Here is a 27,417-nt window from a genome sequence, read left to right as displayed (position 1 = left end):
AAATATGTATATTACCTGAACAAATTATATATGACTAAAAAAGGTAAAATTTTGATTTTAGGATGTTCTGTTTTATTTAAAATTTTGCAATTTTAAATTACAATTAAAATGTCATAAAGAAAATTTTCCTGTACGACTTAGTCAGCATGTTGCGGCACCTTTTGCAAAATGTAATCTGCTGGTTATTGTGGTAGAATAAATTTTCAGAAAATATCTCATGTGCTTTCTTTTATTTTCTAGCTATGTAACCTTTGGGTTGAGTCTCTAATTCTAGCCACCCAAATGATATATCATATCCAGCCCAATTCTGTTTTCAGCCAAGATTGCCTAAGAGATTTACAGCTATGTGAGGTTGGAATATTAGCTAGTTTGGTTCTTGAGTGACTTTGTGAAGAACACTTGGCAAGAGCATGTAAACTAATAAGAAACAAACTTTGTTTCATGCTAATAGAATTTAAGAATTTTTATCATTTAAAACCTAACCATCTTGGATAATAAAGTTTCAGACTAATTCATGGGTAGAAATTATAATCTTAATTCTCATGGTAATAGGTTCTATGAATATCTATTACAAAGTTTTCAGATATAGTTTTTTCAGTAACATTTTTGATGTCAAATTAAGAATTTTCTTAAAATTCCATCCAGCACTGCACATGTCAAGGACAAAAGTAGATGAAAAAAATAAGACAGTAGAATAATTCTTTAACACAAGGAATTGTGTTTGTTACTGTAATTCAAAGCCAGAGAAGATTCAAGGTCAAGACATCTCTAAAGTGTATGAGGACAATACAGACCAGCTTCTCCAGCAAAGGTTTTGTAACCTTCTTGAAAGGTTGGCTTATTATTATTTTATGTTCCTTTCTGAGGTTCAGATGTCAAATATCTTCAAAAGATTTTCACAATGTTATTTATCATCATTGAATAATGTGTAAATTTCATCTGAATTTTACATTAAATTTTACATTAAAAACATTTTATAATAAATGCTTTATAGTTATTATATTTTAAAAGACAAGATTAACTTCCTGCTATTTTTGAACTGTGTGATGTAATCTATAAATGAAGAAAGTTTGAGTAGAAAATTATTAATGATTCTGTACCTAGTTTATACTAATATTTATTTCTTACACTCATGTCACTCATATTTTGGAAAAGATATAGTACTGCTTATATTATAACACCACAAACCATATATATATATATATATATATACTAAGCCATATATATGATTTTTATATATATGAATCATATATATGATTTTTGCATATTCAATCCCTGATAACAAAAAAAAGCTTAATATTGGCAGCCATTGCTTGATTTTGAATGAAATCAATTCATTTAATTTATATATTTCAACAGTAGTAAGAAAGAATAAAAAAGTATTTAAATTTTTTTCATATTATCACCACCATTGCATGATAAAATGAGCAAGGGTTTATAAAATTGCTACTACTTTTCAATGTAAGTGACTTGGTAGATCCACTAATTATATTAGAGAATCAATAAAAGAAAATGCTTATTCTGAAATTTCTTTTCTCCTCAATCAAAATAGATAGCCTAGTAGAGACCTGGAATATATTAAGTATATTTTAAATGGACACAGAAAACTACTCTCTGTTCACATTCTTCACATTTATTTTTCTCAGCTCAACATTTAATTTATTACATGCCTTTATTTGCTAATATGTTACTTGCATTTTTCTCCCACTTTCTTAATAATCATTAGTATCTAAGATTGGGTAAATATGTCAGGCACAAAAGGTTAAAACCACATAGCTTCTTTTATATGAAAAACCCCAAATGAATAATTTAAAGAGCAAAATGAAAAGGTAATAATCAACAGAGAGGTAGAATTTTTGGAGAAAAGAAGAGGATGTAGAAAAGCGAGAGGAAAAGGGAAAAATAAGGGTAAAAGGATCAAAAATGGTCATGATTAGATATATAGAAAGATAGGTAGATGTCAAAGCAATGAATTTTATTGTTATGTATTCCAAATATATTAATAATGAAATTTTGTAGAAATCAGCCAAAAAAGAGAAATTCTATAATTTTATGTCAGTTATTCGCTAAAAAGACATTCTGTACCATGTAAGTAAGTCCTGTCTTTCAGTGATTTAACAGTAAACTAACAAAGTGTCTGTTTATCAAAGCCTACTCTTTTGTACAAATTACATGCATTGTAATTACTAATTCACTTGAATTCAAAAGAAATCCACCATGACATGTTTATATACATACGTATGTAGTTAATGTCTATGTGTCTTTTTCTATTAACATTTGAGGCAGATTTAAAAAATATTATTGTTTTAATCCTTTGAGAAAAAATTTTTAGAACTACTTTCTCAGAAAAGATCATCTTATTTCACTTTTGATTGATGAAATAACCCTTCTTTAAAGTTGCAACAGAGAATAAATTAGAAATATAAAAATCCTAGTTAGAATAATGTTCAGAAAATAAGCGTGTGGATTATTTTTTTTAAAAAAAACAACTTACTTTTAGGGCTTAAAGAGTACTTTTAGGTGTTTTTTTTTTTTGTTTTGTTTTTTTGTTTTTTGGTTTTTTTTTAAGTAATTACTACTGATCAGCAATTATCTTGGCTTCTCTGGAAGGGTGATTGAGATCCTAAAGTACAGAACAGAGTTATAAACAATGTTGTGCTCTCCTCAGTCTGTCTTGGACTAACCATTTCTTTTTTTGAAATGTACTTTTGACATAGCTTATATATTTTAGGAGCTTTGATATAGGAAGCAATTTAGAACTAAAGGCAATTTCATTTTTTAAAAAAGAGAATTTTCAGAAACCTGCACAAGAGTCACATACACTCTAAATGAATGGAGTAGAATAATTATAGTACTTATCAGTTATTATTCTCTATGTGTACAATAACTTTATGAAATACATTTAAGTAGGTCTGGATTTATATGATGTTGACTGAAATAGAAATGACTACTAAAGTTATAAAACTGGGAAAAGGCAATCAATAAACAAATGTAGTGATAGTTGGCACTGGAGAACATCCCATTTGATACTTCCATAAATTTTCAAATGGTTAAACACAGAATCATCTGGAGAGTCATTCACTTAAGCACATTTGTTTTGAGATTAGTTTCTCTTATGTATAACGTCTCTACACAACAACAGCGACAACAAACAAGAAAAATCTAACTCTTCAATTTTCAAAGGATTCTCTGATGTAGAGTCATAGGTCCATATCAGTAAGAATTTTGCATTACTCTGTTAAATTTATCCAACAATTTAATTTTACCAGGAAATAATCATCAGTTCACTCTGTCAGTAATGCATTCCACAGTTATATAATGAATTCCAGCAACACACAAGGAAACAAACTGGGAGCTGAGGGTCCAAGGATGCACGGGGAATATTCTACTGTTATGTTGGGTCATCCTTAGCATTCTTTTTAATTAGTCTTATAATTTTTAGATTTGAACACACTTTTGACCAGTACAGTTATCCATCATTCTTTTTTACACATGATTACTGGTACAAAGGGACAGTGGTAAAAATAATTAACATAACAATGATTTTGTAATTTTTTAATTTTCCTCAAGAAAAAATACCTTATTAATTTAAGTATCCCTACCCTATAGTCAAATTTTAGCGTATATTCAAGGCAAGATTGGCTATGCTAAAAATGAAGTAGGAGCTGGGCTATACATTGAATCTTGTCCTTGACTATAGTATTAATTTAGAAGTTACTGGAACTATGCTAGGCAGACAGCTACTTTGCACAAATTTTGGTCGTCTGCATCATTACTGAGAGTTCAAGGTGAAATGCAATGCTTAAAGAAAGGGAGTAAAGTAGGATGGGGATAGGGTGCAAATATTTAGGCAGGCAAAGAGTACCAAGCCTAGACTACTACAGGAAAATAACCGACAGAGTCAGGTGATAGGAAACTTCACATTCTATCTAGTTGTATCCAGTTTATAGATACAAAAGTATTTTATAGGTTAGGATGGGGTAAAAATTGAGAAGCCAAGCATGAATATCGGTAAATTTGACCAGACATTAGGTTCTTACAGGGATATGTTTAATACTGAGCCTTGTCATATTGTCAGGAACTACATAAAAGCAGAAATTAGGGTAAAAATAGGCCTTCCACAAGATTGGGGTGGGAAGTGAGTGAGATCAGACTGCTCAGATAAAGCAGATACCCCAATTACTCTTTGGAGAAAGAACTTCACTGAAGGGTGCCAACCCTGAGACGATCTGAATATTAGAATTCTTTGTGTTTATCCTGTTCATAAATGAGTTTCTTTACCTTTTATTATGCAGTAGTAGATAACATAAAAATTATTTTTGAAAGATAAAATTTTCCTATAGCATGCACTTAATTCTCTATTCAAAAAAACTCAATAAGTTGGCCCCTAAAATTCCAAACATATATATATATATATATATATATATATATTTGTTTCACTTTTGTAATGAAAAATTGTTCCACTTGATTTATAACACAGAAAATTTTTACAATCTACACGTGTACCCTGAGAGTCGATCGTAATTTTGCAGTTTAAATTAACCAGAGATTGTTTTTCAACTGTTTGATAGAATTTCCATGTCATTGGGGCTTCACTGTTTATGTCTGTACTATCAGTTAGACATAGACCATATGGAGAATTTTTTAAATTGATTTGCTGTCACTAGGAGTCTGGCTTAAATTCAACATGGTTCTAAAAGTCTTTCATTTCCTGTCAACTCCTTCCTCCCAGTTTCCCCCTACATTGCCACCTTCTTTGTAATTCTCTCTAATAAGGGAAAGAAAGCCCAGGGCCAGCAGAAGGACAGGTTATTTCAGGTGCCCTTTTGTCTCCTAGCAAGCAGTGCTATGAATCACATCTTCTGCAGAGAGACACACTGCTCAAGTGTCTCTCTGTAAAAAATAAGTCTAGTTTCCCTTTGACAGAGAGGACTTAAATTGCATATGGTCCTTTGGGATCTGAGTTCCAAGGTCATTTCAGAGTGGTTACATTATCACATCAAGGTAAAGACAGTCTTGTGCAACAAAAAATAAAGTATTCGCTAGTAGGAAGGCTCTAATTCCCTTAGAAAATGAGAAATTAAGAAAGAAAGAAAGAAAAAAATAACTAACTGCAGTGACCCTGAGCTGGAAACTCCAGCTGACAAGCTTTTGAAGTAGATTAACCACATATCTGAAAATGTCACGAGTTTTGCTTTTCCTCAATTGAGAGTAATGTCAAGGGGCTAATCAAACAAGTTGTAGTAGAGAAATCGAGGATATTAGTCTGGAGTATCATTTGTAATGTCGTAAACATTCAGAATACAATGTCTCTCTAGTGTGTTCATGAATCATTTAAAGGGATAGAATGACTGTTCTTTGATAAAAATGCCAGGCTATTTAGTCAGCATCAGTGCTCTGCTCTCAGCAGTTTCGTGTTAGTTAAGAAGAGGTTTAACAGCAACAAAAAGCCAAAATAGCATGCAGCATAAACAAGATAAAAATTTATTTTTCCCCTATATATGCATTCAGTACTGGTACAGCGATTCGTGCTGCCATGGCACAGCTGTCTTTGAAGCATTTTGCTTCAGAATGCATTGCTTCTAACCAAAGGTCCAAGATGGACTTTTGATAAACCAGGCAAAAAAGTGATGGAGAAAATGCAGAAGTCCCACAAATCCCATTGATACTCTGTTAACAATTCATAATCCAGTATATTACCACACTATCGAGCTGGACAATATGTCTTGGTGGCCGCATCACCAGCCAAAATATATGTCGTTGTAAAACAAGAATGAGAGAGAGATTTAAATAAAACATGAAGTTGGTGTATTTACTCTATTTCTGAAAATCTTCATGCAATATTAATACTCCTAATGCAATATAATACCATGGAATTCTTTTATATGTTATCATACAGAGTATGTATGCCATATAGTTTGTGGTTTGAATATAGCAAAGGGATTTTAGTTTCTGTGACATTGAATTTTATTAATTGTGATATTCTACTACTAGAATTTAGCTTTTAAAGCTTAATTCACTCAACAATTATTAAATACAATCAGAACCAATTCAATTAACAGTAAACAGATAAGAGTATAGATTTTATATTTCAATAAACCTAAAGTTAACATTTCCTGTATTATTCTTTATACTGCATATTCAAAAATATTTTGGAGGGCAGGCAATGTAGCTCAGTGGCGTGTTGCCTGCCTGGCAAGCGCAAGGTCCTGAATTTGATCCCTGATTAAAAAAAAAAAAAATATATATATATATATATATATATATATATATATATATGTTTTTTCAATTTCAAACTTTTATGTTTCCTTTTTGCTACATACATAAAACAAATTTATGAATGGAACTTTGTTTCTTTTTTAATTAATATTGTTCTAAATATGTTCTTTACTTTTAAACTTCAAGAAACATAACACTACTATCTTCATGAATTTTAGTAACATTTCCTATGTACCTATCTATTCCTTCTATTAGTGTCAAGCAGGAAGACAGCTATTTTTATAGGTAACCCTAAAAACCCGTATGATTTCAATCAGCTCTTTAATAGTCAATCATTTCCAAAGTTAATTTTTGCTTTGCACACCGGTGTGCAACTGTAGTTCCAGTTACATGAAGGCTGAGCCAGGAGAATACCTTGAGCTCAGGAGTTCAAAGCCAGGTTGCCTCTGAGATTCTGTTTCCCAAACCAACAAAGCTATCACCACTCAAAAAATTGAGATTGATTTGTTACATATCCTCTAATCACTCCTTGCTAAAGGGTACTCGGCACAAGTATTTGAAAATGTACTTTATTTCTTGTCAAACTGAGATTACAGATCCATGCTTATACACAACAATATCTGTCTGTGCATTAATTCACAGGTTTGCAGAAAAGTATATTTCAGTCTATTTTTAAATACTCGAGTCTGACCAGCTTAAGTGAAATTTAACAAATTTCTGAATTCCATTACTTCTAAGAACTGTTTTGTTTTTCTGAAATGTGGTCTTTCCTGTGTTGCACAGGAAAAACTCAAAATTTCTGGTTTCAAACCAGGCTTCTGCCTCAGTCTCCAGAGTGGGTGAGACCACACTGAACCCGATGCTTTCAAGAACTTCTGACACATTACTATTCATTGCTCCTTCGTACAGGGAGCGTGATATGAAATAAATTTGAACACAATTATTCTTCTCTGAAACAAATAATTTTATAGAAAAAGAATTCTTTGGAACATTTCAGGCAATAGTGAAAATTGCTAACTGATATATAGGTGTTTGCTTTGTACACTTATTAAAACAAATCGCATATTTAGTATATAATCTGGATCATAAACTATCTGAAAGAAGAGTCCACATAAGAGAGGGTAGGTATCTATGCTGGTCAGATCAAGGTAAGCATATGTCTGAAATATTGATTATTTCTCTTTGGTGAATGTTTTCAAAATAGTTTGTTTTAACTTTTTGAAATATGTAGCACACTGTACATTTAAATATCAAAGCAAAATGAAAACACAAAGCAGTAACAATATGAACTGTAAATGAAATAATAAAGTACTTAAACTTTAATAATAAAGTACCTTAAATACAGTACCAGATCTGATTTATCTAACAACCAGTTCCTTTAACTAACTTTATCAACTGTTTCCTCTGTGTGGAAAATCATGTATCTGTGGGTTTTTCCCCCATTTCACTAGTTAAATCAAAAGCAAATTCCTAAAATGTAATCCTCGTACTTCTAAAGTTTACCATGTAACATTAATGATGCTTGGTGCTGCCAACACAAAGTAAGAACATCATTCACTTGAAGTTCACATTGTAGAATTGAATTAAACATTTTTTTTTACACTAGGTTATCAGAATTTATGTTTTTGCTTTGTTTTCTGAGGTAGACTGACACTGTGCAGAACCAACCTTAATTTCTCTTGCCTCATCTTCCCAGTTCTGGGATCACAGACTTGTACCACTGCACACAGTAGAAACATTCCTTCTTATATATATATCAAAACGCACACTGAACAAAGAGTTCTGAGTTGTAGAAGAAGTTTTGGTTTTTGTACCTGTTCAATAAGTTTTTAGTTCACCAAGTTCAGACAAAAACATGCACAAATGCCACTGACTTAAACATTTATGTGCAAAAAATAGGCATCTCATGATACCAGAACTCTAACTCCCTTTACAAAACCAAGTCTGTTTTAAGTTGTTGCACAGAACAGGTTCTATTTATATTTAAACCAGGGAATTCTGAGTGTATTATTCTAAGTGACTAGACATTTCAAAAAGCAGATACTCTGAATTCTGGTTTCCTAAGTAACATTGGAGTAGCAAGAAGACTGAATTTTTCTTAAAGATGCACTGAAAAGTAAAATTATGGAACGTTTCAAATGCTAGACATGTTTAAATGTTGTGATGCAAAACTTATGCATAATTTATAAGCTTTACTTCTGATATTCAAAAGTCTATCTATAGTCCCAAATATTTCAGTTTTTAAGTTAGCAACTAAAAAATTAATAACTTCTTAATGAACTTGATAAATAAGGAAGGGGAAAAAGTGAATCCAAAGAACCAAGAAAGAAGAAATGAATGGTTAATAAGCTATGTTAATTAATAAGTGAAAATGGATTTAATTTAGAAAACAGAAAAAGGCCAGAGTGGTAAAATATATGTGACACTTGTAAATTTACATGTGTAAGCAAAGGGAAAAACAAAGCAGTAGCAATAAGAACTATAAATGAAATAATAGAATACTTAGCATCTTAGTTTAACTTATAAGAATTTGTCTTTAACAGTCAAAGTAGAAATTCTGTAAATAGAAAAAACCCAAATATCAGAAGGGTTGAAGCTGGCATTATCAAGGTTCCATGGAATTTGGATCCAGCTTCTGGGATAAGCATGTCTGGTTCCAGAACTTAGCTTTACGATTGATTCTTCAAAACAAGGCAAATGTGGGAACTTTTTTATTTTTGTTTCTGTTTGAGACAGAATCTTGCTGTCAGGCTGGTCTTGAATTTATTCTGTGACTCAAGCTGGTTTCCAGTTTACAAAAATGATTCTGTTACATCCTTCTGAATGCTAGAATTACAAATCTGTGTCATTATATCTGGCAAGAACTGGAAATTTTCTTATCAATAAAATGGTGACAGCAATATAATCTAATTAGTAATGTTTCAGTAAAAGTTAAGTAAGAATATTTATAAGGTACCTACTGTAATTTAAGGACTATAAAGTGTGTATTTGCTGTATCTAAAATGATAAGCACTTATCTTATTTTGTCTATTTATAGAAACCTTCCCCATTATTACCTAATGCAATAAAAAAGAGTACAGAGGCAACAAAAGGGTGTTTTAAAAAATACATCTACAACTATGAAAAATATTCCAAATGTTCAGGTGTAGGACATTTTAAAACCTCAGTTATAAACAGAAAAATATTCCATATAAATCACTCAAATCATTATAATCCAACAAAATCTCATTAAGATATATATTGATTGCATGTATATATATATCTATCTTATATGTATCTGTTTTATGAATGTGTATTTATATATCTATATCTATATCTATATCTATATATATATATAGATAGATAGATAGATAGATAGATATATGTATAACTATATGTATATCAAAACTCCATAAGAAACTTCCACTGCAACACAGTATTGTTTTTGCAGTAGGATAATATGAATTGCAATGATTTTACAAAAGTTAATCTACCATTCAGGAAATATGTTTCCCTCTAAATTAAGTATCTAAATAAAAAGAACACTTTGAATCTACTCTTCATTCTTAGTCACATTATATTTTAATAGAAAAATATATTAATGATAATATTCACCAAAGATTAAATGCCATTAGTTTTTACAATTTTTGGTTATTTGGAATTGTTTCTTAAATATAAAAGATAAACACAAGTACTATTAATGAGTCATGAGAAAGTAATTTGTCTTTGAAAATTAGAATTACTTTTCCCAAAAGTTGGACATCTAAACGTGGAAAACACTATAGTTACTTCCATCAGAAAATGGCAAATCAGCACCAAAATTTCTTAAATTCTAGAAAAATATTAAAATGTTAAAAAAGATAACAGAATTTCTAATTTTTAATAATGGCTTTAAAATGAGTAAGAGTTTGATTACAAAGATCCAATATTATAAAAGTGAAAATGTCTGTTAACAGACATCTGTTAAGATTTTGCTTGCCATAACTCACTAAACAATGAAGAAGATATAATTGTTCCTCTCAACCATAAGAGGGAAAACATAGACAATAATACACAAATACACAAACATGCAATATAGACCTTCTGCAATTTAGTGTTCCGAACAGTTAATTTATAATTATCTATATAGTTTCATGAATTAACTTACAGATTGACATACTCTTTTGAGTCGCTGAATTGTTTAAAATAGTTATTCTGTCTTATGTACTTAACAGTATCAGGTTATATATAAGGGGAATGGGAATACTGCTGTTCTGTGTAATTTAGTTTACTATAAAAATTTTGTTTTTAATTGACACATAATACCTAGAGTGTGTGCTGTTTGAGATACAGGCCTAGAGTGTGTGCTGTTCGACATACATGCATTCTATGAAATAATCACATCAGTTTAGCATATTGATCATCTCATATTTATAATTTCTTTGTGGAAAAAGTGTTTAAAAACCCTCTATTCTATGTATTTTCAATATTGAATACAACAACATTATCAGTCATAGCATAATGGAACACCAGAAATTTTTCCTTCTTTGAACCTGTAAATTTGAACCCATTCCTTTTAAAAATTATAATGCACCTGTTGTACATAGTGTTTACATCCCTGTGGGAGATTGGTAGGTGTACACAGTCCTGCCTAATGTCTTTTTCATTCCTTCCCTCATTCCACCTTCTCATCTCATCTGTTAACTCCCGTCTCTTTGAGAAAGATCTGTCTCTGTCCTTCCCTTTATTGATTTTTTGACATCTATCCACCCTGTCATCTGGTAATAAGTATTGTACAATCTACTTGTTCAAGATCAACGTTTTAAAATTTCACATATGAGTTGTATAATGAAGTATTTGGCTTTCTGTGCCTAGATAATTTAACCATGTCTTTCAGTTTCATCTGTATTGCCACAAAGGCAACATTTTATTATATTTTATGTTAAAATGCTATCCCACTTATCTATTTACATCCATACCACATCTTGGCTATTTTCAATAAAATAAAATATCCCTAAACAACTTCTGATAACAATGTATCAAAGATAATAAACCATATGGCTATTATTTAGATCTCCTTTGTGCAAAAATTGTGAAGTCATGTACATGACAACTTTTATTTGTTATCAGAATTAATAGGGAATACTATATTTTAAAACAAAAGCAGGGAAGATGGATCGAGATTCTGATCAATACTAGAATTAGCTCCAGAAGTAATCACCTTTGTGCCCATAAGAAAATCTGCTCTCTGGTTCAATGGGAAAGTATGGCAATGTTAATGAAAAGGTCAATTTAATTATCCTTTTTCTCCCAAGAATTGCCTTGTACACTCTGTTGATATGAACAAATAAAGAAAAAGAAAGTCAGTTATGTAATGGAGACTATATCAGTACTATTTTGCTTTGTTTTGTTTCCCACTAGGGGATATGATCCCCTAAAATTAAGAATAAATGCTACAAAGGCACTCTTGGCTCCGCAACATCGCACACAAAGCTTACAAGCCTTATTAAGCACTAAGGAGTGTGTAAGGTGTTTTTGACAATTGCTACTTACATAGCAAATAAATGATTAGTTTAGAAAGATAGAAAGTTCCTGATGTAATTAGGTTGATGGCTGAAGCAATTATAGGAAATTAAGTGTATAATTTATAAAATTCTAAAAGCTAAATTTTATCAGCTACAGAAGAAAAACTGATACCACATCACTTCCTTCCTTCCTTCCTTCCTTCCTTCCTTCCTTCCTTCCTTCCTTCCTTTCCTCTTTCCCACTTTTTCTTTCTTTTTCTTTCTTTCTTTCTTTCTTTCTTTCTTTCTTTCTTTCTTTCTTTCTTTCTTTCTTCCTTTCTTTCTTTCTTTCTTTCTTTCTTTCTTTCTTTCTTATTTCTTCTTTCTTTCTTATTTCTTCTTTCTTTCTTCTTTTCTTTCTTTTTGAGAGAGGCTCTCAACTGTGTACTTCAGACTGGCCATAAATCCTTACATAGCCCAGGCTGGCCTCAAACTTAACCTTGATCCTCCTGCCTCAACCTCCCCATGTTTGGAGGTTACAGGCATGTACCACCACACCCAGGTAATCAAAGTAATTCTAAAATTTACTATATTTCTTGAAATCTTTTTATAACTAATTTGATATGCTTTGATTTTATTTATTCAACCCAGAGAATGAAACTCAAGAAAAGGGTTAATAATTATCAGATCATTATATTTTGGTACATATAGGGAAAAATCAAATATCAAGATTTCTCAATAAAACTAACCACTCTTCTATTTGTCTTTATTCTAAGTAGAAGAAAAACAAACATAATAAACAGCATGCAAATAACATGAAAGAAATGATATATACCTTATATTTCTCTTATTTTGTTCAATGTCATATGATTCTAAGTTACTAAATAAGTTAAAGGGCACTTAGTCTTGATTAAAACACTTTTATGTCCATCTGTATTTGATGAATGGCCAGTTATTTGGGTTGGTCAGGTAGTAGTGAGTATGTCTAAATGAAAATGAGTTTCTTTTTTAAATATAGTTTTATATGAATATATGTATAAAGTTACCCTTGTTAAAGTTAATTGAATATATTTGATAAATTCTGAAACTTATGTAAATACTGTATATGTCCTTCAGTCAACATTATAAGTTTAAATTATCATTTAATTGGTGTGGCAGATGTATGTCATTAACCCATTTTTCCTGGAAATAGAATTCTGGATCTAAGAATTGTGATAGAAACTAGAACTACTGCTGATTTAGAGGACTTACTCCTGTGGTTATGAGAAATTGGGGCTATTTAAAATGTCATTAAGAGCTCTGTGTATTGTAAGTATGGAGTTGTTTGTATCTGAATAGGAAGGAAATTATTCAACAATTGTGCATTAGTAATTCTGCATAAAAACGATGCAATTGAAACATGATAATGTGCTGAACTTGCGTGCATTCAATTACTGGAGAGGAAAGATGGGTCAGACTATATGATCTTCAGTACTAAATCCAGGCACCCCTGGAGGCTGTGATGAGGAGCTCAAAATCAGCACCCAGTATGACTCTGGAGTAACCTGGGTCTTGATTATTTCTTCAAGGAGTTAAAATTATTGTGGTACTCTATGTCCACATTTAATTTTTATTTCCATCTTCTAGTGAAATGAAAGACTGATATGTCACAGATTTTCATAGTCTAACATAACATTTGTAAATTATTTAATATTCTTTAAAAAAAAAAACATTTTTTTTAGATAGAAATGCCAAAACAAAAGTTAAAATGTTGAAGAGCAAGGACATTAGTTTATCTCTTCTGGTCATAGCACCAGGATTCCATTTCCAGTTGGTTTCTCTCAGCTTAGTTTGTTCCTGAGTTGGCAGGGTATATCTCCCCCTGATTAGGACTCCCCACACCGCACCATACCTGGATTCTAAGCTGGCTATCTCAGAGAGCCCCCGTAGCTGCTCTTATCTATCCACCATGTTTTCAGTTAACAGTTCACACAATTATGTATATATATGGGCTTCTTCTAATGGAAGGTTGCATTTTATGTCTATGATTTTGGAGTGCAGCATATTATTGTGAAAATTTTAGTTGCTTTAACTTCTGTGACAGTGATTATCATATGTACCTCATTTATTTTATTAGTACCTCATTTATTTTATTAGTAAGGGATTTCTAGAGAAAACAGAAGCAACAGATGCATATACATAAATGAGTCTTATTTTAAGGAACTGAGTCATATGTCTGTAGAAGCTGGCAAGTCTGAAATTCCTAAGACAGGACAATAGACTGAAATCTGGTAAGAGTAGATTTTTATAGTTTTGAGGAAGAATTTATTTTTTCTTTCTGAGAAAATTTCAATGAATTTTCTTAAAATCCTCAGTGGATTGGATGAGGTCCACCCACATTGTTGAGGGCATATTCTTTTGATTAAAATTAGCTCTTTACAGTTGTCAAGCACATGTATAATGTCCATACTACAGTATCAATTATAGTTTGGTTACTTACTGAGTGCTATACTCTAAGCAAATTGACACAAAAGGGTAACAATTACACTTTTCATTGATAAAATCTTCTGGCCCCAAAACTTTAAATTTATAGCCTGGAAATATTTGATTTTTTGCAATGATACTATAATTGGAATAATTTATTTGAGGATTATTATCAGTCCTAACCAAAACTTTTACATCTCCTTTCAAGATTTTTCATTTATAGTTTTCTACACATTTCTCGGCACTTGTCTTTAACTAATTTTACCTAGCTATGTAAGCCTTTGAAGTGCAAACAGATATGTGAAAACAAAGTAATGGGACATATATACCCACTTCTTTGGTTTAATAATAAAGATGACTCCAGTTCTTTCAGGATTTTATCTGTAATTGAATACTTACTCTGTAATAGGTTGAGTAGTGTACCTGTAAATTCTAATCCAGTTGGGTTGTCAGATTATGAAAAACTATTTAGATCGAGATTCTTTGCAGAAGTGATTTGCTATAATAAAAGCATCTTGGGGTGGGGAGGCCCTAATTCTATGCCTGATGTACTTACCAGAAAAAAAGAGAGGCTTGCTGGAGAATATCGGGCAAGGACTCAGAGACAGAAGGGAAGGTACCCTTGTAAAACAGAGATGGATATCAAAGTTACATTATAAGAGCTGAGCAACACCAGAAGCTATCATAAATTTGAAGAGATACAGAAGCATTCTTCTCTTGAGCCTTCTGAGCAAAAATGACAATGCTAACACCTCTGTTTTGGACTTCCAGCTTTGACAACAGAAAGAGAGTCAACTCTGCTTTTAAGCTTCCTGTTACAGTAATTTCATATGACAATCCTAGGAAATGATCACACTCTCCTTACTTGACAATTGAAGTTTCTGTGCTTTGGAAAGGAAAATGACATTTTTCTCAGAGAAATCTTAGATGACTTGTGTTAAATTGAATAAAATGTGAGAGGGAGAAAACATGGTGGATAGATAAGAGCAGCTACGGGGGCTCTCTGAGATAGCCAGCTTAGAATCCAGGTATGGTGCAGTGTGGGGAGTCCTAATCAGGGGGAGATATACCCTGCCAACCCAGGAACAAACTAAGCTGAGAGAAACCAACTGGAAATGGAATCCTGGTGCTATGACCAGAAGAGATAAAATCTCAGCACCGAAGCTGAAAACCTTGCCTTTGGAAACCGCGATTTGAATTCCCTGCCTCCGCTGCTCCATCTGAATCAGCACAGCAGGGATAGAGACACGAAAGCTCTGAGAGTGGGAATTGGCAAACGGAGTTGAGAGCAGAACTGGCGGGGAGCCCTGCATCAACCTTTGGTGAGTGAAAGGAACAAGACCCCTCCACAGTTAAGGAGGCTCCAACAAAGGACATTCTGGGACTGGGCAGACTAGCCAGAACAGGACGCTTACAGTGACTTCAGTCACATATTCCCCTCTGAAGTAGGAGGTCAGGTGGGGAGGACCTGACCTGGGTGACCCCGTGGACTAAGACCCAGAAGGCTAGCCCAAACCAGGTCCCTGTGCCTAGCGGTGCACCCTAGCAGTGAAGCCTTCAGTAGGTTGACCTTGAGGGGCAGGCCCAGCAGAGGCTGCCCAGGTCTGTGTCTCCCTAGTACACTGCAGTAGGCAGGAACACCTAACTGGCATGATTCAAACAAACTGTAACCCACAAAAAAAGAAACTGGGCCTCCTAGATATGGCAGTATGGAAGGAATAAAAAATATGAGAAGAGGAGGCAACATGAAAGGGTCTTCGGCCCCTAATCCTGAGAACACTGGTCCAGGAAAGGTAAATGCAAAGGAGAATGAGAACAGAAAAGATGCAATATCAGACATGCCACCAATAGACATAAAGTGATATTTCTGGAGCCTAATACATGAGTTCAAAACTGAAGTATTTAATGAAGTAAAGCAAGATACAAGTAGAATAGTTAGAGAAATGCTAAGCACAACCCAAGAAAAAAACAGATGATGGGAGGGAAGAACAGAAAAAAAGGGAAGACTTGTTTGATGGAGAAAATAGAGAAAACATAGAATACATGAAGCAGGTTCAAAGAGATTACCAGGAAACTAAAAACTCTACTGAAAGCTGGCATAACAACTTGAAAGAAACTAAGGATAGATCATCTGAACTGGGGGACAGATTTGTAATGTGGGAGCATGAAATGAAAAACTTCCTAAAAATAACAAGGAAATAAACATCAATAATACAAAGGCTAGAAGATGATAAGAGGATCTATAAGTTAAGAATTAACGTAAAGGAAGAAGTAGGAACACAAACAAATGAACTACAAAGGCTATTCACAGAAATAATCCAGGAGAATTTTCCTAATTTAGTAAAAGGTAAAAATACTCAGATGTATGAGGCATACAGGACCCCGGTCATCTACAACCCAAACAGAACTACACCCAGGCATATAATAATCAAAATTCCAGAAATCCAATATAAGAACAGAATATTAAAAGCAGTCAGAGACAAGAAACAGATCACTTACAAGGGAACACCCATCAGAATTACAGCAGACTTCTCAGCACAAACCATCAAATCATGAAGAGTGTGGGATAAAATAATTCAAGCTTTGACAGATAATAACCTCCAGCCAAGATTGTTATATCCTGTACAACAGTCCCTAGAAATTAATGGAGAAATAGGTGCTTCCAGGATAAAGAAGAACTAGGGGAATTTGCAACCACCAATTCAATTCTACAGAGAATACTGCAGGACATTCTAAAAGAGAAAAATAACAAGATTCCAAAAAACAGTAACAGAGAGGCCACAATGAATGGTGCAGAAAGCGAAATGAAGAACACAAACTGACAACCAATGACAGAAAAAGAGCTCAACAGAAATGAGGCAGAGAAAGTTGGACATAATTTCTAATATAGATCACCTAGATACCCTAATTTCAGGGAAAAATAGAGAATAGCAGACAGAGTGGATCAAGAGATAGGGTCCTCTGAGAGGCTCTTTATAAGAAATATAATTAGACTGAAGAAGGTTATATGGACCAAAATCAAACATGAGAAAATTGAACTTGATGTGATAGTGAACCAGAGAGTAATAGGTGTAACTAGACCAGTATATATGGATAGGTTGAACAGACAGGCATTAAGAAATGAAGAAATATAACTAGAAATCCAGCCCAGGAGTGAGAAAGTTCAGAAACACTTAAGTAAATAGCAGATTGCCCCCCCCCCAATACAAGTCCGTGAGCGTTGGGCAGACCCCAAAATACCAGTTCATTCTGGGGGAGTAAAAGGCAGGAATAGTCCTCAAAAAAATCAGCATAAGTTACAGCTAATAGTATATCAGGAATTAAAACCCTTATTAGTCGCACCACTCTGTTTGGTTGGAACTCGTTCTGTCCTAGTTTGTATACAAGCATTGGATCTGAGGGGGCACAGACAGCTGTACATTGCATAGGGGACATCTTTAATTCCCTATTAACTCAACCAGGATCCATGTACGAATTATACTGTTATATCATGACTGATCTTAGTTAAATCTGACTTGTTTGATTGCTGCTTATTATTGACAGATTTTATTCAAAACCTGTAAGGTTGATGGCAACAAGTTGAGAGTACAGACAACTATACTGAAAATGACAATGATTCACTACAATATCCATTCTGATTTGATTACTACTTATTTTTTGTGGCTCTATACTATCTACAAAGTTTATTCCTGTTAATTCTGTTATGTACCGATATGCTCAATTATACTTTATCTGATAATATAGCCAATTCTGTTGATGATAACAAGAAACAGCACAGTGACCAGGATAGAACTCCTTATACAGCAGATTTATGTTTTTTTTATTTTTATAGGTCTATAGGAAAAAGTTTAGCTCTGCCTTGCTTTGTTATGTTTTTCCCTCTAAGATAGAAAGGATAGAAATACATGTTAAGACTCAAGCTTATGTAAAACGTATAAAGAGTTTATGAGCGCTGATCTGATGACACATGATGAAATGAACAAAACTTTGAAAGAAAGAAAGTGGCACTGCAGTAGCCAATCCTGATTCTGGAGAGTTATGATGTGAAATCCAGCAATATTATTAATCTTTGTTCAGAAGGATTTTAATCTAATATGCTCTGTTAGGTCTCAACATAAATGAAGATATGGATAAATGTGTACATGTCTAAACGCATAGGATTGATAGCCATAATACTTAGTTTTTGTTGGATAGTTGAACAGAACTGTTTGCAGTCTTCCTGGTTGAAATCCCATTTACATGTTCCACTTGTGTACCTTGAACAACTGTTTATAGGGGGACAATATGTATATATGAGCTAGTGATTTGTTACTATTTCTTTTCTTTGAAAGTATGTACTATTTCTGCCTGTTTTCTATCTTGTTTTGTCTTTCTTTAAATAAAACAAAAAAGTAAATTGAAGAGAATTTTGGATGCTATCTCTGTATGGAAGAATATCCTGTTTTGGCACTTCTCTCCAAAGTCCTACATTATAGGAAAAGTTCGGTATGACTAAGGCTTCCATTTATACTTCAGAAGGACAGGTTCAAAATACCACATCAGTTACACTAAATTGAATTCCACTGAATATCATCAACACTTTTATCATGTCCGCTTTGTTTTCTCAAGAGAATATACTGTCCTTATGTGTGGTGTGCAGTATGATTTCCTCTAGAATACATATGAGGAACTGAGGCTGACAAGAGGGTCTCTCAAGCTGTGTTGACCAGTTTAGGACTTCATGCAATGAAAGACTGAAAGAGCTGATCTAATTAATAACAACAGTAAAGCAAATAATTAAGAACAAAGTGTGACCTTTAATGATTCCTTAATTTATTACTGATACAAAATGAATTTTAATTACTCCTAATTGTTTACTGTATATCCAAGGTTTGACATAAGTATAATCTGTCCCCCCCCCCAAATCTTCAGTTACTTTTGATAGTAGGTACTCTCCTGGGAATCATTACTAAACACTCTTACACAGTAATCCAAATATGCAAAGTTCTCAAGGCCTTTTCTGACAACTATCAGCATAAATGTACATGAAATTTTAATTGTGTCCTAGATTGTTTCTAATATAAATTTATTCTTGATTGCTTTTAGAAGAACTTTAAACTGTGGTTACCGCATAAAGTTTAATAACTAATTTTCTAATATTGTTCATGCAACACAAATTGCATTTAATTTACATGAATATAATTGACAGTTTGCTATGTGGCTAAAATCAAAATTCATTTCCTTCTAAATTTTGTGAGTTTGAAAAGCCAGTACTACCGTGTTATGAATTCACATGAACCTACTACATTTTGTTTTCACAATAGATGCTTCATGAATATGCACATGAGTATAAACAGTTCTTATTTTTAAAAATTGGTATATTGTTGCACAATTATTTTTAAAAACTATTGTTCATCCAATATTAATAATTGTGTGAACTTTAGGTTGTATCACTTTAATAATCACTTAGAAGTGAATTTGGAAACAGCATAAGGCAAAAAGAGTAGTAAATGCTAAAGTTTTACTATTCAAGATATTGATTATTTATATATTACTGTGAAGAGAGGGGAGGGGAGGGGAGGGGAGGGGAGGGGAGAGGAGGGGAGAGGAGAGGAGGGGAGAGGAGAGGAGAGGCTTAGAAAAGAGAGGAGAAGAGGGGAGCAGAGAGGAGGGGAGGGAAGGGAGGGGAACAAAAGTGAGAGAGAATTTGAATTGAAAATTTTGCAATTCTTGTCACCAGAATTTTGCTGAGTAAAAATTTCAAGGGACTTTATAAAAGTCTTAAAATTCATTTCCAAAGAGTAAATTATATTTATTTTAACTGCAGATAGTACAAATTTTATACTATTTTATTTTATTTTATTTTATTTATTTATGTATGTATGTATGTATTTATTTATTTATTTTGAGACAAAGTCTCACTATGTAGATCAGGCTAGCTTTCAACTTGGTGTGTAACCTAAACTAGCTTTGAACTGACTGGGATCCTCCTTGTCCTGGCCTGCAGAGTGTTGGGATTATAGACACTCCACCAGGCCTGGCTCAAATTATATACTTTATGTCATTAGACTGATACTAGAAAAATTGTGTGCTTTTTAATAGAATTTTAAATAAGTTTTTCTTAGTATAAAGTACTTAACTACTTAGTGCTTAACTTTTTTATATTTAAAGGATAGATTTTTTGTCTTTATGATACTTAGTATATGTGGTTTATTTGATAATTTTAATTTCATTTTTCTTAATAGTTTGGGAGTAATGAGACACTCATGTTGAAAATTACATCACTTAGCAAAGAATAAACTTTTGTTAAATACTTTGCTGAGAGGAACCCCTAATATTCTCTAGAAATAAGTGTAATCTACCTTGAGCCTAAAGTGACTTCATCCCACATTGATACTGAATTTTACGTGTTAACTTGGCAGGCTCAAGCTACTAGTTATTTAATCAAACAGTGTTTGGTGAAAGCATTTTTAAATGAGATTTTTTATTTAAATGAATATACTTTCAGTGAAGCAGATCAAACTACATAATATGAATGGCCATCATCCAATTATTTGAACATCTTAATAGAAAATTCTTGACCTCCCACAAGGATGGAGCAAATTTCCTTTGAAATTGGGTTGTAGCTGTTCCTGGATCACTAAGCTACTTTCCTGTTCTCCAAAATTGGGATTTCCTTCTATGCAATGTATCTTCTGTCGGTTTTCATTCTCTGGAAAACCCTCATTAATACACCATGACTCTGGAAGGGCTAGAAAATTAGTTCAGTAAAAGGCTGCATTCTAGTAAAAAGTCACTTCCTTAAAGTTTTTAGGTGTGGATGATCTTTGGTTTATATTTATATATAAAAATCTTTTGAAAGTATTAAATCATTACTTCTAGGCAATAGATTATTTTTGCTCATTTTCCCACTCCTAATTGCTTTCTGTATACATATTTTAATAGCTATTCCATCACCTTTCTTTCTGTGTCCATGAATAATGTGCAGAAACTAAAGGGACAAAACATTAATTAGTGAAAATATCAGTGAAACATTTGTATTGTCTGAACATCATTAGTGTGAAACTCTTTTAAAGTGTCTTTGTCACTGACTTAGACAACCAAGGTAATTCTAGAGATGTATAAGAAAAAAAATCTGCACATTACCTTCTTGTATTCATATATTGTCTTTTTCATTTTCCAGTGGTCCAATCTGCCTCGTAATAATTCACAATGAATTAATTTAAGGTTTTGTGTGTGTCTGTGGTATGTGTGTGTGTTGTACATGTGTGTTTGTTTAATGAAAGTTTTGCTGGATAGATTTTAAGATGAACTTGTGATAAAATGTTTGTCTCTCTTTAGTCATGAACTACTCAAGGCTAGAAGACTTCCTATTCAGTGATTGAATGTGCCCTGAATAAAAGGTTTACTTTAATTAAAACAACTGTTTGAATGACTTCTGTGTTAATCTTTACAGAATAAACACTAAAGACTTTTCAATAGTCTGCAGACTCAACATAATTTGGCCCCTGGCTCCCACCTTGACCTCATCTGCTCATAGGACACCCTGATTTCCCTCTGCTCAAGCACTATAGGCTTCTTTTTGTTCTTCAAACATGCAAAGCAAATTCTGTCTGGAATGTTCTCTCTGCAGATATTTGCATACCAAACTCCTTCACTTCTTTGAGGTTTTCTGTTTAAATGTCATCTCACTTCTTTTATGCTAAGAAGTATCAGTTGAACCTATGTCTCTGATTCAAAATTATCTCAAAATAGGCAAAGTAATTCTATAAATAAATATAAGTATATATAAATGCAAATTAAATAGTTAATGTGAATTGTCTTGATAGATTTCAAGTTCACTCCGAATGAAACTCTCTACCTACCAAGAACAACACACTGCTCACCACTTACTGGGAATAATGCGCTGTCAGGTCAGTGAGGAGCCCTAGACACTCAAATGTGCTTGGAGCAGGCCTTATGATCCATGGGAGCAAAGCAACTAATGGTTCTCATGTGGACAGATACTGCAGTTATGAATACTTGAGTCCACTCAGTACACTCTTGCAAAACACAGCCTACACATTAAGCCATCCTTGTGTTTTCTAAAGTTAATATTGTATCTCTGTTATGCTTTAAATCAAACCATTTCCCCAGATTCTCTGGGTTGTCAGATATCAGAGTTTCAGAAGGTGATGGATTGTGCAAGCACTGCTCTTATCAATGGATTCATCAGTTGAGGAGTTCTTAGCTGAACGTGCTATTGGGGAGAGGAGAATCCCTGGGAATGTGACCTGGAGTGGTATATTCTAGTCCCCAGCGCTTCTCTTCCTCTCTCTGTCTGTTTCCTAATTGCCATAAAGTGAGCAGTTTTCTTTCACTATGTACTTTTAGCATGCTATTTCTGGCTTCTACCCAACCAGCCATGAACTGAAACCACTGGATCTGTAAGACAAAATAAAACTTTCATCCTTTATGTTGTGGGAGTTGAATATTTTGTCTCAGTGATGGAAAAGCTCACTAATGCAGTCTGTTCATCAGACAATAGTGTTGAGAGCTAAATATGCAAACTTCTGTACAGTTTTATATCTGTTTTTAAATGCCCACCAAATTCGATGTTTATGAATATTTTGGGCACATTTTCTATTATGATAGAAAAGTATGACCTTGTAATTCAAAAATTCTTATTTATTCAACATGTATGCTTTTTAAAATATTACAATAATACATCACCAATTTCCATGAGTTGTATTTATTCATTTTAAAATGATATGCACTAACTTTTTTGTGATTTTGTTAAACTACTACTTATAATTCATTCATGTATTAGTTTAAACTTTTAAAAAAAGTATCAAGATTTTCTGGGGCTGGAGTTTTGGTTAGTGGCATAAGTGCCTGCCTGGTATTTGCATGAGATTGTGAGTTCTATCCCTGGTACCAAAAAAAAAAAAAAAAAAAAAAAAAAAAAAAGATTTTCTTCACTTATGTTCAGTGGCAGAAGTCATACTGATGATAGGAAGAGGAAATTTCTCTTTGAGTGTTATCTGTTTATCACAACAGAGGTTTGAGCTTTTTTACAATTGAGAAACATTTAAAAGATGATCATAAATCAAGAGCAAAACCATGATTTTTCTAAAAATCCAACATATTTATGTTGAAATACATTAAACAATTAAATTCCTGGTCATTTTTCTCATCATTATTATTGTGATTAACTGACAATTACATTCTGACTTACATGGTATGAATGAAAGATGAAAAGATTAGCAGTCATAAGATCTGGTTCTGGTCTTCAAACACTTTGCTCTTTTAGTGTGTGCTCAAAAGACTTATTATATATAATGTAGAAAGAGGATTTTTCCTGAAAAAGAAATTAAACAGTAAATATTACAGAAAAAATCGCTTAAAATTGTTTTCTGAACTTAGGACATACAGATACCTGTGGCATATGTATGCACAGGTGCCTAACACGGGAACTTAACGATACCAATTGGCCACTGATTCCTTTAATGCTAGTATTACAAATAAGCTACAGTGCTGCAAAAATACAGTATAGTGGACATTTTGACTTTCTTGCATTGTGTTTTGGGAGGTAACTTCTCCCTCATCTTATTCCAACTCTGCAGTGTAGTGAGTCTTGAAGCAATGTCTGGGAGAAAACTAAGAGCAGGTTATGCAAACCATGTCAATCAAAGTCCTTCCTGAGTATTATTTTACTTTGAATGTGTATAAAAGAGACACTTTTCTGAGACTTGAGGTGATAGATTTTTTAGATCATAAGGGTGAGCTTCTTATTGGTAACTTTCTGATTCAATCAAGTTTGGTCTGAAATTTTGGAACATCGTATTATAAAATAAATTGATACTTTAAAAATAAAATACTATTAATTGTCAAATTTGAGTTAATTCTTATCATCACAGTTCTTATCTGTGAGTAGTTAATGGACAAACTAAGAAGAAATATTAGCTAATACAGCAAACATTAGCATGTAATTCAAGGAAAGCTTTAACCTTAATGTTTGGGATCATTTTTGTATTAAAGAAGTTACAAAAAGATTCAGTTTCTTTTTGTTTGTTTGTCTTAAATTTCACATTTAGTTAAAAAGACAATCTTACTCTATATTTAAGTCAAGGTCTGTTGGTAAGAAGCTACAAAGGAAAACAGACTAGAGATACCCAAAAAATGTTTTAAAACATTTTTCACATCTAAATAAAACATTTAATTTGATGGTTAACCTGTTTTCTACTTATAATGGTGCATATTCATGAAAAATAATGTAAATGTTGCTTTTACCTTTTTCTTTAATTAGAATGTCAAAATTTTAGCAGTTCATTGGTTTGGTTTCCTTTCAGCTCACTTAGAAATTGAGCAGAATAGATCAAGGAACATAGAATTAGAGAGCCATTTAATACTTTTCAGGCCAGGTGTATATTTGTAAAATAAACTGAGAAAAAAAGTGAGCCATTAGTTTATAATAAAATATGCCTGTCAGGTGTTACTCTTATTTTTTGTCACATTGACAATAGTTATTTTTGAATTTGTTAAAAATTTCAGAATGTGTTAGCTTTGATGGTAACTGCATTCACTGCCAGTTATTTTGGGTCACTTTAAGTATACAACTTACAGGAATGTATTCAACTACAGTAATAGTAAAAAAGAAGTCTATATGAGAGAGAAAGGAAAAGAAACATACAAATATTCAGTTAACTCATCTGTCCTGGCCTGAGGATATTTTCTTCCAAATTTATGTTCAGAACTCTGATTCCTAATGTGAAGGTTATAAGATGAGGCCTTTGGAGGGCATAACACAGGTAGGAGTTTGGAGCCTTCATCAGTAGGATTAGGACCCGTATAAAAAGTACCCCAGGGAGCTCTCTTGTGCTATTTTCATCATTAGCATACAAAGAGTAGTTGACCTTTTGCAGTATCAAAAATGACCTCACCAGTATCTGAGCATGCTGGCACCCCATCTCACTATCCAGACTTCAGAGCTGCAAGTAAGTGCATGTTTTCTGTAACCTATCCAATCTGTGAATATTCATTGTAGAAGCCTGAGAATACGACTGTACCCTAAAACAAAGACAATTACTCATCTTTAGAAAATTGGAGTTTTCCTTTCTCTTGACTTGCACAAAAGTAATTACCATAACCTTCAGGACTGGAAAATATCTGCAGTCTTGATAGAACTGGGGCAGGCTGAACTTTCAGTTGTGAACTTAGCTGCTTCAGTCTATGAAAAGTTGAAATTTCAGTATGCATTAATGAAACTAGTACTGCTAAAAGTACTAGTAAGGAAAACAATTGAATAAAACAACTTTAGTTGTTTTTTGATTATTGTGTTATTTTCAGTTTTATTTTCAAATTATCTTAACTGTACGCTTTCTTTTTCCACAATCATGTGGTTCGTAGAGATCTTCCAAAATTGACCAATCATACTATAACTGAATTTGATGAAATAAAATGAGTATATTTTAGGTTTTTGTTCTTTTAATGACTTCAAATTTTTAGTGTTTAATTAAACATGGTAGATTATACAGTTAATCATTCCGGAATAACCAGGCGAAAACTTATCCAGGTGGTTTAAATTTATTTTACTTAAAGGTAATATAGAAAAGAGTGGGTAGAGGGCTGAAGACCAACATACTCACTGAGGCCTGATCCATGCTGTGCTGGCTGCATCCTAGAGTTGGACAATCCAAAGTCGCACTGAAGCCACAGCTGCCGATGGAGAGTCCATAAGTCCAGGGCCCTTGATGGGAGGACACAGCGCAGTGTGGAGTGGAGCCAAAGTGGAGAGCTTTATTGGCTCTCAGTGAGTATTGGAAATTGGGTCCCTGGGCCTTGCAGAACAGCTGGAGCTGCCTGGCCACAGAGAGGACCATACACCTGGGCACCAAAGCTGGGTGTCATGCAGTTTTCTGAAGAGGCAGGATGCTGATCTAGACATGAAAAAACCACATCAAGCTAGAATCTACCTCTGCAAAAGCAGGAAAAATGCGAGTGGAGTGCTGGAGCCCTACGAGTTCACTGAGACTGGCCTGTGCTCTGCGAGGAGCACCATGGAGTCAAGCGATTCAAGGTCAAGCTAAAGCTAAGGCCGCTGGTAACAGGAATTGTTGAGTCCCAAGCCCTTGGCAGGAGGATGAGGTGCAGTGTGGAGTGGAATCAAGATGGAGAAATGCATTAGTTCTCAGGAGTGCTGGAGATTGGGTCCTGCAGCTCCTGTCACTGGCTGGAGGACATCTTGGAGTTGTGCAGAGTTCAGTGCTGCAGCAGCAACAGTTGGCTGCCCCAGGCACAAAAAGGACTGGTGGGATCTGCTGGGGCTGAGCTATGCCTCTGATTGGGACCCAGTAGCCAGAGACAAAACTTTCATGACACTGTGACATCCACAAGGTACAGCCTAAGTTGCTAAAGGACTTTGCAGGTGAACTGGCTCAGGGGCTTGGGGCTAGCCTGCACCATCCCTGCATCACTGTGTGTACCTCAGATAACAGCAAATTGGGGAGAGCAGCAAAACCACGGTCAGCATGCTTTGGAAAGCCCCTAAGCAAAACGGAGGGGGCCAGAGATCCCAGTACACTCCTCTCTGTAAGAAACCAGAAACATGACAAGAGATAGGAAAAGAAAAAAAAAAAAAAAAAAAACCTCAAGCTGCTAACCCTGGGAAAATAAGCACAGGAGAGGTAAATACAGAAGAGAACCAGTGCAGTAATCATTAATAATTAGACACAGCATCAGCAGACATAAAGAAATACCTTTGTGACCTCATAGACAAATTTAAAACAATACTTATGATCCAAGTGAGGCAAGATATAAAAAGATTAATTAAAGAAATGATAAGCCTCTCCCAAGGGAACACAGATGGAAGAATGGAGGAACTCAGAACTCAGAAAACTCATTCTTTGATGAAGAATATAAACAAAACCTAGAATACATGAAACAGATCCAAAGAGATTACCAGGAATCTAAAAACTCCATTGAAAGCTGGCAAAAATGCCCTGACAGAAATTAAAGTTAGCCTTTTGAAACTTGAAGATTTATGATGTGTGATAGTGAAAGTAAAGAGTTCTTAAAAGTAACAAGGAACCAGAAAGAAACAATTCAAAGGCTAGAAGATGACAATTTATAACTTAAAAATTTTAAATGTGAGCAAAGAAGCAGGAGTAACCACAAATGAACTACAAAGATTTTTCACAGATATAATTAAGGAAAACTTCCCAAGAGTAGGAAAAAGAAATGATATCCAGATAAATGAGGCATATAGAAATCCAGCCACCTACACCCAAAACCAGATTACCTACAAAGGAAAAAT

At 33.6% G+C, this 27,417-nt stretch overlaps 1 protein-coding gene and 1 non-coding gene across 7 annotated transcripts in view; one reads left to right on the top strand and one right to left on the bottom strand.

Moving 5' to 3' along the window:
* Positions 1–27,417, top strand: part of Pcdh9 (protocadherin 9) — an 873,584-nt gene that overhangs the window by 613,009 nt on the left and 233,158 nt on the right. The gene's annotated exons all lie outside the window — the stretch shown is intronic.
* Positions 7,956–8,087, bottom strand: LOC111753862 (small nucleolar RNA SNORA40). Its single transcript, XR_002788639.2, has one exon. It is a non-coding gene; the product is annotated as a small nucleolar RNA SNORA40 (small nucleolar RNA).

The sequence above is a fragment of the Cavia porcellus genome, unplaced genomic scaffold (assembly GCF_034190915.1).
Source record: "Cavia porcellus strain 051 isolate PalLab524CR breed Dunkin Hartley unplaced genomic scaffold, mCavPor4.1 scaffold_4, whole genome shotgun sequence".
Taxonomy (NCBI): domain Eukaryota; kingdom Metazoa; phylum Chordata; class Mammalia; order Rodentia; family Caviidae; genus Cavia; species Cavia porcellus.
The sequence above is the reverse complement of the archived record's forward strand: the minus strand, read 5'-3'. Positions and strand labels throughout refer to the sequence as shown.